Genomic DNA, 19,570 nt, shown 5'->3' with positions numbered 1-19,570 from the left:
GCCAAATAGAAGCAGAGTGGAAATACGTGTTTAGATTTCTTGATTTCATTAGTTCATCATGCAGTGAAAAAGATACAAAATGTACAAGCTTTTCCATAATGGATCTCTCCACTCGTTCCAACTGAAGCACTCTATCCCACGCCTGTGGATTTCAAGGAGCATCTGCCAAGGAGGGGGCTGCGATGGGGGGTAATCGGCACGCTTGAGAGGGGACCCCCCCCCCCCAAAAAAAAGACCCAGTAGGGCTCCTTTGTGCAGCTGTTCAGCCGTTTTAGCACAAACCCCCAAGAGCCACCTGTCACTGCAACTAGAAAGGAGCTTGTGTGTGTGTGTGTGTGTGTGTGTGTGTGTGTGTGTGTGTGTGTGTGTGTGTGTGTGTGTGTGTGTGTGTGTGTGTGTGTGTGTGCGCTGGGGAGCAGGGGGCTTGTGTGTGTGTGTCTGTGCACATGCTTGATTGTTTGTTTGCATATCTGACAGTTACATTTTTGAAGAGGTAATTTCAAATGAAAAGAGAGGAGACAGAGATATTCAGTTGGACTTGGCTTGGGATGAATCCAGAAACCTATTCAACAATCTTTCATTCGTTTTATGATTTGGTCTCAGTAGTATACCCAAGAGCCTTTTACAAAGATATGAGATGAATAGGAGCAAATGAAGCACTTTCTGTTGCCTGTGGAGGTCTTTACCACATATATGAAATGAAGATGAATTGAAGACTGATGTGAAAAAATACATATAATAGCATCGAGGGAAGAGCATGACGTTTCATTTGCAGGAGATGAAGAGTAAATTAAGCATCAATATCCTTCTGCCTTGCAGTCAGGCATAGGTTCATGTACAGTGGAGAGCAATACGCTAATAAACATGTGAGATTACTATTAAAAATGGGACAAGTACTTTACATTTGGTGTTGTCAATTTGATATAACATAAGAGCTCATGACACATAGACTGGGTTGGATATGCTCATAGTTCAATGTTGCATAGTGCAATAACCTAACAACCGTGTTGGCAAAACAGGTTGTCTTTGTATGTTCTCTTTCTGTATACTAGAATGTGCTACTGTGAGTGCTGCAAGCTGGAGACCTAGAACATTGTACAGTTAGACCTTTCAGCATGACTTCCCTGCATGCAGTATTTGGAGAGATTTGGGAGTTTAGTGCAAAGGTTTAAAAGGTTTATTCACTACCTCTTTAGAGCTCCTTGCTTTGGCTTTGTCATTGTAATCCCAATGTTTCTGCCAATCTATAAATTTTTCTGTACTCGCACAGAACAGTAAAGAGCAACTTGCCATGGGTAATTTAATGAGGAACAATGCTTTTCTTAATTAGCTCTCTCCGTGATAAACCACTCTTCATACTTTCATACTTTGGACTACGTTGTAACTGCCCATGGCGAAACAGGGATGACATGGCATGTGAACAATTCGATCAACAATACAAAAGCACTCTTTGCTTATTTCATCCTGTTTATTCAACTTGAGAAACCTTTTAACGTCCTTGAATGTTTCACATGGACTGTAGCTGAACAAATGCAAACCTTTCGAAATCTAATTTTATTTGTCACATCCTTTGTAAACAACAGGTGTAGACTAACAGTGAAATGGTTACTAACGAGCCCTTCCCAACAATGCAGAGAAAAAAAAAGAGAAATAGTAGAAAAAAAAGATTTTAAAAATGAGAAGATTAAAGGATCAGTGTAGAGTTTAGCACACAGAACAACATTGTGTTCATGCCATTTGAAATGTGTCAATCTTTGCACAGGAAGCAAAGGAAATCTGGTCCCAGATCTGTTTGTGCTGTATCACCAACTCGTATGGTTGTTATCAAGGCTATAGAGCACAAACAGATCTGAAACCAGGCTAAAAGGAACTCATTGATTTGATCACAGATTTCTTAAACATCTCAGTTGTGATGACAAGAAAAACACAATTTTAAAGAAAGGTTTGTAGATTGGGCCATTCTATAGGCCCATAATACATAACTGTGACAATAACAGTAGAAGGAATATAAACATTTTAGATGGTCTTCTACCTGGAAGTTACTGATTAAGCTTTTTCATTTCAAGAGCCTTTTTCTACTGCCCTCTCAAACCCAAGCTTGAGGGAGAAAAGCAGTCTTGCACCCTTTCATTCTATGTGCTGGAGCACACTTCTTTTTAAACCTCCTTTTCAAGAGATCTGCAAATGCACCTAATCTTTTGTACCCCCTCTTTCCAGGGTATTCATACCCTCTCACACCCCTCTTCCCCCATCCTTTCATCTGTCTCTCAATGACCCCACACACGCAGTCACACACAGGATTAATATGTTGGATAAATCTTTTGATAAACACACATTTGCTACAGCCTGTAGTGCCAGTGAACTTATTGCAACTGAATTATCTTGATAGATCCACTGCACACCCAGTGCATGATGCAAAGTCCTCACCCTATCTTTAAAGAATATGGGTATAACTGTTTCTCTGTGCGCTGAAGTAATGGTTGGTGATAAGGCTACACAAAGGAGTCAGTGACACTTGTTGTAAAGTTGGCCTCCAAAAATACAGTACCAGTCAAAAGTTTGGACACACCTACTCTTTCCAGGGTTTTTCTTCTTTTTTTTAAACTCTTTTCTACATTGTAGAATAAAACTATGAAATAACACAAATGGAATCATGAAGTAACCAGAAAAGTGTGAAACAAATCAAAATATATTCTTCAAAGTAGCCACCCTTGAATGAGTAGGTGTGTCCAACATTTTGACTGGTACTGTGTACATGAATAACAAATGAATACAGAGTCGTCTTGTGCAAGATTACAAAAGCGACACATTCGCAACTGTGTGTAAAAAGCCAGATTCTTCTCTTTTTTTTCTTTTACCTTTATTTAACTAGGCAGCTCAGTTAAGAACAAATTCTTATTTACAATGACGGCCTAGGAACAGTGGGTTAACGGCCTTGTTCAGGGGCAGAACGACAGATTTGTACCTTGTCAGCTCGGGGATTTGAACTTGCAACCTTTCGATTACTGTTTGAGAAGTTCCAACTACTGAACAGTGAAGCCACCTGATTGTTCCAGAACACCTGTAAAACAGAAAGAAGCTTTAAACAATGAATAACAAATAATTCCATGGTTGAATTACATTGGGTTGACTCAATTACATTGAGTTGCCTCACCTTATTTTGGTGGAACACCCTCAATGTACTTTTAAAGGTAGTCTCATCCATTCTATACAGCCGTATACTTCTGGCGTGCTCTCTCTTTATTTGCTTGAGCTGACAGCGTGATAGGAAAATGAAAGGGCCCAGAAAAAAGCACACTGTTGGAGGAGTCAGGAGGCCTATGTTCTTATAGAAAGCATTACCATGTGGTGGTAATGAGCCATCGGAAACAAGGGGGGGTAGAGAGGAGAAAATGGCCTGACATGAGGGCTTCCATTAGCTTTCTGCATGTAAAGGGGTCTACATAGAATTCGCAAACAGGGCCGACAGAGCGTAGCGCAGTGTCGCAATGTCTTTTTTTCGTCACAAGTTTTAGGAAGCGTCTGTGCAAACTGGTGAGACATACGAGAGTCTTTACCACCCTTCGATACAGTTGTATTCGGACGAACACGCAAAAGACAACAGCTGGAAGGAGATATCCCGGATATCACATTTGATCACTGATACTGATATCAAAGAAACATGGAGAAAGATTTGGGACTGGTATGTTCGCAATCTGAAAAGGGGGAAGGAGATGAGGAGTGGGGCTGCCGCTGGTGTGTGTGTCCCACCGATTGTCTGACACCTGGATTGGTTTTGTGTTCACATGAAACATTGTCAGACACCAATAATATGCCAAATACGGTATGTACTCTTGTCAAATCAAATCTAATTGCATTGGTCGCATATACATATTTAGCAGATGTTATTGCGGGTGTAGCGAAATGCTTGTGTTCTGTCATGCAGCCGAGTCCTTTTGTACATTGTGTGTGTTTCTAATCCTATGTTTTTAGACGTAGCTAGATCATGTGAAATTTGCTCTTTTCTGGATGGGAGAAATTGTGAGTGGGAAATATTCAGTGTTGTTATCATACTGATTATCAGGGCTAGTTCAACAATCTGAAATAAGACACTGTGGTGTGTCGGTGTGCTAATTAGATTGAGATGTTTATAAAAATCTGTTATTTTGAGTTAGCACTTTAACTCAAAAGGAGCCTATGAAGATATTTTAAGATTGCTTGCAATGTATTCTAATGTATTCGCCATCTGCTTGTAGGTGGTGGAGTGGGGTGGTGTTTTGGACAGCCCAGAAACAGAGTTGAGCCCTGAGGGCCCATCTACAGGTGGTTCATTGCCCCTTGGTTTATCATCGCTCTCCCCGGCCTGGTTCATCACCTCCTCGGCCCTTCTCCCCAACGCCCAGGCCCTTCTCACCAGCATGTTTTTTTTATATTCACTTATTTCCTAATTCATGTTACTGTTGTTTACTTTGTGTTTTTTCTCTCATTTCCCCTTTCATCACACTTTTCACCTGTGTATTACATAGTTTTACGTTCAACTATTTTCCTAAATAAATATCAAAAAGGTCTGCAAATGTATTTGTCTGGTTATTTACACAAAAAATATTACTGTTCTGAATCAGTCACTCAGTAAACTACTGCTTTGTACTGTACATGAGCTATGTAGATGAGGTTAATGTATTGGGGGTCTGTCCTTATTTCCTTCAGCTGGACACTCATTCTCACCGCTGTACCATTGCAATAAAGTAGCGTGTGTAGCGTGTTGATGACTGTGTCGTCAGTGTCTGTAGTGCAAAGGTAATTGTGGAGGGCCACGCAGGCCTTCACAATGGTCTCAGCTTTCTGTGGGGCAACCTCAAGGGCTCGTTCCAGGATCCTCCATCTTGCAGCAAGGATCCCAAAGCAGTTCTTTGACATTGAGAGTGGTGGTAGTTGTAGATATTCTTGGCCTCATCAAGGCCAGAACCTTTGAATAAAATAATTATTGCCATTAGTATTGAACAACGACACGATGGCTATCAAATGTGTACCGTAACAACCGTGTGGCCTATGCTTTGGACATAGGCCTTTATCATTTTACTGGGATGCCAGATCACTTTTATGCGAGACATATAACTACAACATCTTTAATGGTATAATGTTCACATCATACTGTATGTACAGTACAGTCAAATGTATTTAGCATATCTTACCTGGATATGGTTGCATTAGGTTTACCATCAGAGGGAATGCTTTGTCTCCCACAAAGACATATGGGCTCAGTGTTTGGGTCTGTCGGCAAGCACTCTGACCTTGGTAGCGGCAGCTGGCCGAACTTGCTTCAGACTATGCGGCAACGTTGATCATGGTGAAGCCCATTTTGCCAAGGAGGGATGAGAAACAAAATCCTCCTTCAGGACATGCCAGATGGCACAGCGCATTTCCGTGACGATGACACAAACTGTTGAGATTCCTAACTTACAACTCACAGCAATACTTTGCTGTGTGCTGCCAATCGCCAAAAGCCGAAGGGTCACAGACAGCCTTCCTGCATCAATTACGGGCAAGCTGTGAGTTCTCTCACATACACGATGTGAGAGGCAAGCCGCTGAAGCGAGCCGTGAAATCTGGCAACAGAGAGCCGCAAGTATTGAAAATGTCTTTCCTCGTCAATGCTTTGCAAAGTTTGGACAAGAGACTTGTATTCTCCATCGTCCCCTCTTGTAGATTTTCAATTTTTTTTATTCTCCTAAGTAATAAGAGCAGTTCAAGCTCTTGCTGTTCAAACTTTAGCAACTGCAATTCATAGAAAGACATGTTTGCTTCTGTGGCTAGCTAGCTTTCGTAAACAGGCATATGACACCAGGTCCCGAAGTTCAAATGTCGTCGCTAGCTAGAGTCAAAAAGAGTGCCTCGGCCCCTCTTGATTGGTAAGCAACTCTGGCTTACCCCAAGCCCCCTAGGGGATATACACTACACAGACTTCTTCTCTGGGTGTAACGCAACAAAAAGAGTCTACGCACGTAAACCATGTAGCAGCCTTTAGACTTCATTGCATCGCACACACTTCACACTGCACACAGGAAGAGGGGTCCCACCCTCCCCTCTCTCATCCCTCGCTTATTCACTCACTGCTCAGGAAAGGGCTTGATTTGAGAGTTGCAGCTGCACTCTCTTCACCCAAACACACAAAGAGAGAGGGAGAGGCCCTCAAACTCAGACACATGCATAATCACTAACATGAACAAGTACACAAGCAAGCAGGCCAGTAAGCAATAATCACGTCGCTCAATAAATTGCTACTGATTGCTTTGAGTGGCGCAGGCCTGAGGCCCAGCAGTTAATTAAGGAAATTGGGGAATAGGGGGGTAAATAAATGGCACTGAGATTTTGAAACTCTCACTGAAGAAACAAATGAACAAAAACAAACAAACAATAGAAAAGCAGAGTAAATACAGATGATACAAGATAATAGCAGACAGACAGATCACAGATCTTGCCATGAAATTATGGAGAGCCTTTGCAGGGAGACTGAAAAGCGACTGATACCACAAAGAATGAAAAAAAGCCACACAAGATAAGTTATCTACAGACAGATAACACTTGAAACTCGCCTGATCTGATTGTCTTTGTACACTTCCCTTTTGAGCATTATACTCTTTGAACATATTGGCTATGGTTGTCTCTGATGGGTAACGATATAGTCCATAAGCAGGGTTGGATAGGTTACTTTCTAAACGTAATCTGTTACAGTTACTAGTTACCTGTCCAAAATTGTAATCAGTAATGGAACTTTTTGATTACACCAGCTCAATAACTTAATCTTTCTTTCAGTTACTTTTGGATTACCTAAAAGAAGACAAAAAGGTTCCAACAAACACATTTGGTGTGTCATCATAGTCGTCTCTGTCTTGTGGTCAGACTCACTCAGGTAGAACAAACTTAAACTTGCAACTTCTCCCAATGCTAAATAGAATGTAATTGAGGAAAGAGAAAGGTGTCATAATGTATTGTTTCAAACATCCTTTCTGAATTTAAAAGTAATCCAAAAAGTAATTATCTAGTTTTTCAAAAGTATCTGTAATCCAACTACAATATTTTCACTGGTAATGAAACTGAATACAGTTACAGTTTTTGTTGTTGTTGTCAGATTACATGTAACTGATTACATGAAATCAATTACTCCCCAACCCTGGCCAGAAGATAGTTTAAAAATGCTGTCATTTTGTAAAAAAAAAAATCTGATAGCTGTGTGTGTCTGTGTGTGTGTGTGTGTGTGTGCGTGCGTGCAAGTGAGTGAGAGGGCACTTGTTTTAGAGGGCGCAGTGCAGTGGCCACAGACCTATTCTGGTCTCTATTCCACAGAGCCTAGTGTCCACCGACACAATGAGTCTGGACTCTGAAGCTCAGCTGCTGTGAATGGCCGAGGTCATCCATGGCCCCTTAATGAAATAACAATAGCAGGAATGTCCAGAATGTCCCAGGAGAGAGTACGCCCAGCCAGCTCGTATAGTCTACTGAACATGCTATCTCTGAATGTTGCCAAATGCTTTCTGTGATGCGTGGGTAGAGTAGCATCAAGGAAGCTTGGTCAAGACAATAGTTAGCTGTCAGCCTATATGCTGGATTTCATGGTGTCTGAATTTGTTTTCATGCTAACCTGAAAAGCATCAATTGCAGCTATACAAAACTATTGGTCAGAATAAGTGTTTCGTTAAATGTTTTTTTATTATGTGTTATAACCTGTAATACAACCCTTAAATACTTACTAGCAACAGACACTGATGTTTGTACAATGCCTTTGAAAATGATAAGCATAATTCCACAATAGCAGTCCATTGAGCATGTTAAGACCTGACAGATACATACGAGCTTGAGTCATCCGAACACATGAGTTTGCTTTTAAATTACAGGTCTGGACGTGCAAAATACCCATTTTGTCCTGATATTGCTCTGGCTGCCCACCTCTGGAAGTGTTCCGGAACAATCAAGTGCCACGTGTCTCCAGTAATGTTCACTTTTTTAAGTTGTGAGAGGATAGCCTACATATCCTATAATTCACATTCTATACTATGTGTAAGACCGTGCAGGGGTGGGCAACTCCAGTCCTCGAGGGCCTGATTGGTGTCACACTTTTTCACAATCCCTAGCAAACACAGCTGATTAATAAAATTGCATTCTAAACTGAAGATCATGATTAGGTGATTATTGGAGTCAGGTGTGTTAGCTGGGGCAGGGGCAAAACTCTGACACCAATCCGGACCTCGAGGACTGCAATTGTCCAGACCTGTAAGAGAATAAAGTCACAGGGCTCCATACTAACATTTTCAGTTGGTGACAGGGCTAGCTTTCAGTAGCACAGGGAGTTGGCAAGCTGGCCCAGTGGAATGCAGAAGAACCGCATGCATAGATGCTATCTGAAATACTCTAAGAAAATAGGAGATGCTAATCTGGTTAGCATCAGCTATAATTCCAATAAGAATGCTAACAATTTTTTTTCAATTGGAGTCAATACCTTTTTCATAGGTCCACATGGGGAAGTAACGTTTTCAATGAAAATCACGGAATCGGGGTACGGGCCAATCTTTCCCAATTGAAAGCAGTTCAGCCAAGCCTGAATTAAAGCAATATTGACACACCATAGTTACATTTTCGGGGGTATTATAACTGGATTAGAACTCCCGTCAAAATGTTGTGAATGATATATATTCATGTCATTACACTCAAAAGTGACTTCGTCTTCAACCAGTGAATGCTAGCGATGCTAATAGCACACCCTGCACAGGAAATGTATATTTTTAAGGAGTGTGCAGTAGCTTGGTAACGATATCAACCAAATTATGTTGTATCTGACATATCAAATAACATTCCCAGCTAATGAGAAAACAGTCATGGTATTTAGTTTGAGAGAATGAACAAGATTTAACAAGGCAACCTTGGGGCTAATTTGAATGGTCTCCAACGCCATATTTTGAGGGATTTTTACATCCGTACCCCAGTACGACCCACGTGACCACAGTAAAACGTCACTCCATGATAAGGTATAGTTCCTCACAGGAATAAAGTTTCACTGCGGCAGTGGAGGCTCCTCAGAGGAGGAAGGGGTAGATCATCCTCCTCAGTGAAATTCATGGTAAAAAATTTAGAAAACCTTAATCAATAATCAATAATTTAGTGACGTGAATATACACTGCTCAAAAAAATAAAGGGAACACTAAAATAACACATCCTAGATCTGAATGAATGAAATAATCTTATTAAATACTTTTTTCTTTACATAGTTGAATGTGCTGACAACAAAATCACACAAAAATAATCAATGGAAATCCAATTTATCAACCCATGGAGGTCTGGATTTGGAGTCACACTCAAAATTAAAGTGGAAAACCACACTACAGGCTGATCCAACTTTGAAGTAATGTCCTTAAAACAAGTCAAAATGAGGCTCAGTAGTGTGTGTGGCCTCCACGTGCCTGTATGACCTCCCTACAACGCCTGGGCATGCTCCTGATGAGGTGGCGGATGGTCTCCTGAGGGATCTCCTCCCAGACCTGGACTAAAGCATCCGCCAACTCCTGGACAGTCTGTGGTGCAACGTGGCGTTGGTGGATGGAGCGAGACATGATGTCCCAGATGTGCTCAATTGGATTCAGGTCTGGGGAACGGGCGAGCCAGTCCATAGCATCAATGCCTTCCTCTTGCAGGAACTGCTGACACCCTCCAGCCACATGAGGTCTAGCATTGTCTTGCATTAGGAGGAACCCAGGGCCAACCGCACCAGTATATGGTCTCACAAGGGGTCTGAGGATCTCATCTCGGTACCTAATGGCAGTCAGGCTACCTCTGGCGAGCACATGGAGGGCTGTGCGGCCCCCCAAAGAAATGCCACCCCACACCATGACTGACCCACCACCAAACCGGTCATGCTGGAAGATGTTGCAGGCAGCAGAACGTTCTCCACGGCATCTCCAGACTCTGTCACGTCTGTCACATGTGCTCAGTGTGAACCTGCTTTCATCTGTGAAGAGCACAGGGTGCCAGTGGCAAATTTGCCAATCTTGGTGTTCTCTGGCAAATGCCAAACGTCCTGCACGGTGTTGGGCTGTAAGCACAACCCCCACCTGTGGACGTCAGGCCCTCATACCACCCTCATGGGTCGGGCCCTCATACCAGCCTCTGCTCAAACGGTTTCTGACCGTTTGAGCAGACATATGCACATTTGTGGCCTGCTGGAGGTGATTTTGCAGGGCTCTGGCAGTGTTCCTCCTGCTCCTCCTTGCACAAAGGCGGAGGTAGCGGTCCTGCTGCTGGGTTGTTTCCCTCCTACGGCCTCCTCCATGTCTCCTGATGTACTGGCCTGTCTCCTGGTAGCGCCTCCATGCTCTGGACACTACGCTGACAGACACAGCAAACCTTCTTGCCACAGCTCGCATTGATGTGCCATCCTGGATGAGCTGCACTACCTGAGCCACTTGTGTGGGTTGTAGACTCCGTCTCATGCTACCACTAGAGTGAAAGCACCGCCAGCATTCAAAAGTGACCAAAACATCAGCCAGGAAGCATAGGAACTGAGAAGTGGTCTGTGGTCACCACCTGCAGAACCACTCCTCTATTGGGGGTGTCTTGCTAATTGCCTATAATTTCCACCTGTTGTCTATTCCATTTGCACAACAGCATGTGAAATTTATTGTCAATCAGTGTTGCTTCCTAAGTGGACAGTTTGATTTCACAGAAGTGTGATTGACTTGGAGTTACATTGTGTTGTTTAAGTGTTCCCTTTATTTTTGTGAGCATTGTATTTAGTATAGTTTTATCTAAAAAGGATAACCTCTTTAATGTTTCACAATTTATATTTTTATTCAATTCACCGAGGAGGATGGTCCTCCCCTTCCCCCTCTAAGGAGCCTCCACTGGCGGATTGATGGCAGCCTTGTTGTGAAACTGAAGGAGAGATGCTGCTTATAAACATAGCAAGGTGACTGGGGACAATTGTAGGGTTAAACAGTACAAATACGACCTACGCAGATCAATCAAGACGGCGAAACCCAAGTATAGGGACAAAGTGGAGCAATTCAGAGGGTCGGACACGAGGCGTATGCGGCAGGGGCTTCTAACGATCATGGATTTCAAAAAGAAAGCCAGTCATGTCGTAGACACCAATGCCGCCCTACAGGACATGCTTAACACCTTTTTCTCATGCTCCGAGCATAATGACGACTCTGAGCTGCCAAAGAGAGCCCTTGAGGACAACGAGGGCTACATGCTTATGGTTTCCACGGAGAACGTATGTAAGTCCTTCAAACGTGTTAACCCTTGCCGGCCCAGACAGCAACCTAGCTGCAGACCAGCAGACATTTTCAATCTCTCTCTAACTCAGGCCATTATCCCCACTTGCTTCAAGATGTCCACTATCATCCCCGTGCCCAAGAAAGGGAAAGTAACTGAACTGAAAGACTACCAACCTGTAGCACTCATTTCTGTCATCATGAAGTGTTTTGAGAGGCTAGTCAAAGACCACATAACTTCCTCCCTCCCAGACACACTTGACCCTCTCCAATTCGCTTACCGCCCGACAGATCCACAGACGACGCAATCGCCATTGTACTGCTCACTGCCCACACTCACCTGGACAAAAGGAATGCATATGTCAGGATGCTGTTCATTGACTACAGCTCGGCCTTCAATACCATAGTGCCCTCTAAGCTCACCACAAAGCTCATGGCCCTGGGTCTGAACACCTCCCTATGCAACTGGGTCCTGGACTTCCTGACGGGCAGCCCCCAGGTGGTGAAGGTAGGGAACACTACCTCCTCCACACTGATCCTCAACACGGGGGCCCCACAAGGATGAGTTCCCAGTCCCCTCCTGTACTCCCTGTATACCCCCGACTGCGGGCCCTCACAGTTCCAACTCCATCATCAAGTTCGATGACGACAGTAGTAGGCCTGATTACCAATAATGACAAGACACACTACAGGGAGGAGGTAGGCACTCTGACGGCATGGTGCTAGGTAAACAACCTCTACCTCAACGTCAGCAAAACAAAGGAGCTGATTGTGGACTTCAGGAGTAACCAGGCTGGGCATGCTCCCATCTTCATCAACCGGGCCGCCATTGAGACTATCAAAAACTTCAAGTTCCTCAGCGTACACATCTCCAAGGAACTGAAATGGTCAAACCACACAGACACCATTGTGAAGAAGGCATTACAGTGACACTTCAACGTCAGGAGGCTGAAGAAATTTGCCCTGACCCTGAGGGCCCTCAGTGTTCTACAGTAGCACCATCAAGAGCATACTGTAAGGCTGCATCACAGCCTGGTACGGCAACTCCTCCACTGCCGCCCGCAAGGCGCTACAGAAGATGATACGCTCAGCCAAACATACAGTACCATTGGGTGCACACTGCCTACCCTCCAGGACACCTATAACACCAGGTTTCGCAGTATGGCCAAGAAAATCATCAGGGACCTCAGCCACCTGAGCCACTGCCTGTTTTCCCTGCCTCCATCACCCCCCCTCCCCCTGCTGCTCCCCCCATGGACATTTACACCCTCCCCCCCGTAATGAAATGGCTACCTGGACTATCTGCACTGACTCTATTTTGCATAAACTCCATATACACTCACAGGACTCTATCAACACACTCACACTGACCCTCTTACACAAACACATGTACACGTTCACTCATTTTATACACTGCTGCTACTACCTCATATTCCTGCACATTGATATGGTACTTGCACTCCCTATATATAGCTTCCTTCTTGTGTTTTATTTCTCTTGTTTTTATTTTTCTTATTTTAACTCTGCATTGTGTGGTTGTTAATTTCTGTATTACCAAAAATGAGGAGAGAGACAAACTTCACACACCAGTCAGAGTTATACTTAAACTACATCTTTAATAATAAGAACTTTGCAATAGCACTGACTTTCAACGATTCCCTATTTCTAATGAACCGTTGAGAGTGACAACACAAAAGTACAAAGATCTTTTATAGCCAAGATACACCCCCCCTAGTCGACACAACAAACCACAGATATTAGGAACAGTTCACAAAGGAAGACTTTATAATGAGAAAGGAGTATTCCGTAGCCAGATAGCATTCACTATAAATTATCGTTCAGTTTGGTCCCTAATATGAGGTTCTAATCATTTTCCTGGTACTTCATAGCAAAAAAAACACCAACTCATCCAATGGCATAACTCAATTGTCAACACTAGATACTCCCATCTCAAGTAAAACCCCTTCTTGACCCCTCTCCTGGACAAGCTCACTGAGGGGAGTGAGCCTCTACGTCATACACTATCCCAGGATAAGTGCAACATCAGAGGGGACATACAATGGTTCCATACACTGCCATACACCTCCCCCCAATGCCAAAGGAGGGAGTGGCTTGCACACAGACATTGTGGAGACAAGTAATTGGTTCCCCATTAATCACACCATCCCTTCACATGGTTTAAGAATAGGTAAAGACACATTCACATATGAAGACAATGTTCCATCCTGTCCTCTTCCCTTTCTGATATTCTGCATAGCACCAGAGACATGTAAAAGACAAGTCTGACCTCTCCCCTCTGGGCCCCAAGTGACTGAGCCCTAACTGAGGGAAGAAGTGCAACTGCCAATACCAGAGTCCAAAGGGATACATTCTAATAACAAGTATATCACATAAGCATATTATGCAGGTAAGACATCTTAATTATCTATGTTACCCAACTAAATCTGATTCATCGGCCACAATTGTTTGTCTACACTTGTTGTATTCAGTGCCTGTGACAAATAACATTTGATTTGACATTAAAACTTAAATAACCCGTCCTTAGCTAGCTAGTTATTCCAAACAACATCTGTTCTGAAACTATGTCAAGATGACACATATGTTCCCAAAACACAAAAACTGTCCAGTTGTGCGGAGGATTCTACTATGTTTATTTTAGTTTGCAAAACACATTCACCTGATGTTACAAGAACATTCGCAGAACACATTTTGTCTGTTCTTTAAAGTTTCCCAGAACGCTTCTTTAGGTTGTGGGAACATTGTGGAGACATGACAAGACATGTGCTGACATTCAGATGATGTTTGTATCAGGGAGCAAAAGACATTCCTTTGATGTTGCAAGTATGATGACAGAACAGCCTTACTAAGTTCTTTAAAGGTTCCCAAAACATTTAATTAGGTTGTGTGAGTTGTTCCCAAAACACAAAATATGCTCAGTTGTGATGACATTGATACAGTGTTTAACATAGGTTGCACAGGACATTCTTAGAATATTGTTAGAATGTTGACAGAACACCTGGTCTAAGTTCTTTAAAGGTTCCCAGAACATTTCATTAAGTTATGGGAGTTGTCTGAGATGTTAAAATAATATTCTTGTGATTTTCACATAGGTTGCACAGGACTTTCCCTTTATGTTGTAAGAATGAAAGAGGTCGTTTTTTTATGACATTTATAGCATATTTGTTTTAGGTTGAACAAAATATTCCATTGATGTTCACGCAATATACATTTTACCTCATCTTGGAGGTCCTCAGAACATTTCAAGAACATTTCGAAAATGTTATATTTAACTTTTACCTAATATTACCACAACATTCGCAGCATGCAAATTAAGCCAGATTTGAATACATCTCCATTATGTTTTCTCCAGATTTAATGGCAATTCACATTTGGGGACTGCCTTTCATTCATACGACATTTGAACAGCATTTAATGATACAAACAAATGTTTTATACTTGTATGTTGACAAATCTGCACATGATTTCATTCATAGGACATTTGAACAGCTGTTACTCATTCAAACACAACCATATTTTTTTTACACTTCATATGTTGACAATCTGCATATGTGGGGTTAAACCTGCAATGTTTGGTTCCCAAGACAGGTCTTTTATCTTAGCTAATGTTATGGGAATGTTCCCGGTTTGCTGGGTTTCCTTTTATTGGAGAATTTGTTCTGTGTAGCCGCCCTCAAGATCTTCACCCCCACCCCCGGATGCAGACGCATTACTTTTTATGAAAAAATATAAGTATGAAATAACAGAAATCAGAATAGAGTATGCAATGATTCAGTAATATAAAGAAAGATAACTGAAAGCCAACACTTCATTCAGTGTATTCAACAAACTCACCAAAGATGGCATCCATCCTAACATTGTCAAGCTGCGGTGCAGGTGGGAAGTCAACATTTGCATTTGACTATGATGACTTTGACACAAGCCCAGATAGTGACGACCGTAGCTAACGTGGCCAATTTATTCCCTACCACTTGATTTCACTTCGAGTAGGATAGCAGCCTTTCTTTTTTTTAACCTTCTACTGCAGGTCCTCGAATATCACATATGTGACGACGCATTACGTAACTAAGTAGATCAGTATTATAATGCAGTTAAAAATATGCAATGAAGTAATTATTTATAGCAGTGTGTTTGTCTAGAAGTTGTTGAATGTGGTGGGCCGTAGCAAGCTATCTGCTTTAGATTTCGACATGATCGATCTCTGTCGAGGGAAGAGGAGCTGGTTTTACATATTGTGTATATTTATTTCTTCTAAACACATTTCCGTTTGTTGGCAATGTCCGACAAACTACTATCAGTTATTTGTAATGTAATTATTTAGTTATAGAAACATGATACCATCAATGCAAGCTGTAAAATGACTCCCAACATAGAACACAGCAACCTTAGTATTGTGCAGTGCCTTCAGAAATGTATTCACACCCCTTGAATTTTTCCACATTTTGTTGTATTACAGTCTGAATTTAAAATTGATAAAATTGCAATTTTGTGTCCCTGGCCTACACACAATACTCCACAATGTCAAAATAGTTTATATATATTTCTTAAATGTGCTTAACAAGTCACATAATAAGTTGCATGGACTTAATAATAGCGTTTACCATGATTTTTGAATGACTACCTCATCTCTGTACCCCACACATACAATTATCTGTAAAGTCCCTCAGTCGAGTACTGAATTTGAAACACAGATTCAATCACAAAGACCAGAGAGGATTTCCAATGCCTCGCAAAGAAGGACTCCTATTGGTAGATGGGTAAACATAAAAAAAGCAGACATTGAATATCCCTTTGAGCATGGTGAAGTTATTAATTACACTTTGGATGGTGTATCATAACATCCAGTCACTACAAAGACACCGCCGTCCTTCCTAACTCAGTTGCTGGAGAGGAAGAAAACCACTCAGGGATTTCACCATGAGGCCAATGGTGGCAATAAAACACCATTGTAGTTACTCCACAATACTAACCCGAAAAGAAGGAAGCCAGTACAGAATAAATATATTTCAAAACATGCATCCTGTTTGCAATAAGGCAAAACTGCAAAAAATGTGAAAAGAAATGAACTTCATGACCTGAATACAAGGCATTATGTTTGGGGCAAATCCAACACAACACATCACAGAGTACCATTCTTCATATTGTCAAGCATGGTGGTGGTTGCATCATGTCATGGGTATGCCTGTCATCGGCAAGGACTATGGAGTTTTTTTAGGATAAAAATAAATGGAATTGTCACAGATCCCTAAGGAACTTTCATTGCGCACACCTGTCCCATATTCCCACTGATTAGTATTTGTATATATATGTGCCCTTTGGATTCCATTTGGGGGTCGATTATTGTTACATTGTCCGTTGGTGCGTGTGAGTACCTGTGCTGTGTGTTTTGGGCTTACGTGCCCTTGTGGATTGCGCAGATGATTACGGGTCTCGTCCCGTGTGTTAAACATTGTGCGCGTGTGTAATTTATTTGAGGTACTCGTCTCTTTTTTTGGGGTTTCAACCCTGTGTTTTTGTTACGTGTTTGTTTAGTCTTCGTCCCCGTGCCTTTACATGGCACGCTGTAATTTGGGTCAATAAAAAAAACTATTATGCATTCCTGCGCCTGTCTCCCGATCACTTTATACCAATGTGACAGGAATACAGCTATGCACAGTCAAACTGCCTAAGGAAAACCTGGTTGCCCAGCTGCTGGGTCAATCTACCAACCCAATTTGCTGGGTTTATGTCACAACCCAACACACTGGGTTGTTTTAACCCAGTAATATAGTCTAATTTACCCAGCAATTGGGTCAAGCCCTCAACCCAAGGCGCTGGGTTGAATTAACCCAATTCTATGTTTGTCCAATATTGACCCAGCGCTGGGTTGTCAAAATTACCCAAATTGGGTTATTTTTAACCAAGCATTTTTTTGAGTAACAATATATATATATTTTTTATAATATGAATTGCCATATTAGGCATAACTCAATTTCTACCTTTTAAGATGCCAAAATATAAATATTTTTCAGTAATTGTTTTCAGTATCCTACTTTTCTTTTCTTTTGATTGTTTCAGTGCATGCATTCAACAAGCTTTGGATGAAGGTCTTGGCCGCCATCTTCGAAGTTCACTCAAAAAGACAATAGTTCTGAAATGGGTTTGATTTAGTTTTTGTTGTTTTAATTATTCATATTTTGTTAATTCTCTTTTAAACTTCCATTGGTTAATCTATTGTTCAATTATCACTTGGCACATGTAAATCATTCTGTAGTTGTCCCTTGAAACATCCTAAGGTCAACATCCCCATAGTGTTCACACTTCTCTCATGTAAATGTTGTAGTTACATAAAAAGATGAAACAATTTACTTGTCTTTGCTATTTTCTTCATTATCATGCTGATGATTTCAAGTTGTATTGAATTTATGTTTATATGTTAAAGACATTGAATGTATGTTGTAGTAAATATATACAGTATATTTACTACATTTAGTATGTTTCGTTTTTTTTATTTGAAGTAAGTTCATTTAAAGTTATGTGATTCGGTTTATTTACATATATTTCAATGTTGTTTAACATGCAGTAACATAAAACCTGATCTAATTTGCACATTCATACTGAATTCGCAGTAAACAAAATGTTCGCCACAAGTTTCCCAGAAGTGTTTGCCAGAAGCCAGTTTTTTTGGTAAGCGTTTACTGTACTAAGTAAAGCATTATGTAAGTGGGAAAAAATTACACACAGTTCAGACTAATGTGACACAATGACACAATGCGACGCCGAACGTGTTGTCTGTTGGGCAACAGGGTACAGGAGGCTAACACCAGAATGCTCCACAACACGTGGGCCTGAATGGCTCACTCAGTCCACCTTGCCTGCCCTCAGGGTCCCGCGCCATACCCACTTTATACCCCCTTCTTCTGCTTCAATGCATTCCATGTTTATATGACTGCATCGCTTCATTTCACCGGACTCCCCCCCTTCACATGCACACAACCCCCCTCAGCAGCAGGTTAAAGAGCCTCCCTCAGTGCCTTCATTACCATGACAAACCAGAGAGAAAGAGAGAGAGAGAGAGAGAGAGAGAGAGAGAGAGAGAGAGAGAGAGAGAAAGAGGCCGAGAGTGGGATAAGTAAATGAGAGAATGGCACCTCCTTCCCTTGACCTCTGGTTGCAGCTGAACGTTTGGATTGTCCCTCCTCTCCTACTGGCCCTGATGGAGTATTCATGAACCTCAATTGGTCAGCACATTTATGAATTGTTGTCCGTCAAGAAATGTAGTTGCCTGTATTTAGATACACTCTGAACAAATAATTGTATTGTAACGGGAGTATATCAGTGCTTTTCATCTACAAGGATGATCAAGAGAAGGACAGATTTATGCTGTTAGGAAAGACAAAATGTTTTTAAAGGCATTGATTAATGTACATCATTTTCATTAAAAAAGAAAGAGACAAAGAAGCATGGGGCACTGGGTTTATAGACTGAGCTATTAGGTAGGAATGCTCACATTTGCTTTGCCGTCTGCAGCCAACTGTTGGGCTTAGGTCACTAAGCCCAAAAAATGTATTGATTAGATGTCACATGTGCGGACAACTGTCAAAGTGTCACACAGGCACAGGAGGTTGAGATAACTAAGGGGAAAGGTCAAAAGGTCAAGCCCTGGTGACTGTGACTCCCCATTTCTCATTACCATCACACACACACACACACACACACACACACACACACACACACACACACACACACACACACACAGGGTACATTTGGACAGCTGGCAGATGAACAAATTTTTGAATGACAATGTCTGTTACAGTAATTCATTCTCTCTCATCACTGTCCATATATCATACCATTGCCACCAACATGGTCATTAGAAAGTCCCATTCCCTGTTAACTGGCCACTGCGAGACTCAGTCAACTTACTGAAATATAGGCCAAGGTCCCTCACCCATGGGAGTAATCACATTCTTATCATCAACAGGGAATGACGACACTGTGAGGAGTGAGCTCACACGCTGCCTGCCATATGCCCTCGCCACACAGTTCTAGCATACACACTCAGAAGATAAGGGTCTGTGCATGTGTGTAGAATACGGTGTCCGTGTTAGGACAGCTTCCACCTTGGGATACGATCTCATTAGGAGTTAAAATAATGAGGATGATGTCCCTGACCTGGTGTGCACCACATACATACAAGATCTCAGTAGAAGCAACACAGCATGTTAGTGATTTTGAAGATTGTCTGTAGTTTGCAGTATGATTAGGCAGATGAGTTGGTTATTTACCAGCTGTGCCCACCAATATGACCCATGAGGGGTATGTACTCA

This window comes from Salmo salar, chromosome 02, assembly GCF_965601325.2.
Source record: "Salmo salar chromosome 02, fSalSal1, whole genome shotgun sequence".
Taxonomy (NCBI): Eukaryota; Metazoa; Chordata; class Actinopteri; order Salmoniformes; family Salmonidae; genus Salmo; species Salmo salar.
This window is presented reverse-complemented; position numbering follows the sequence as displayed.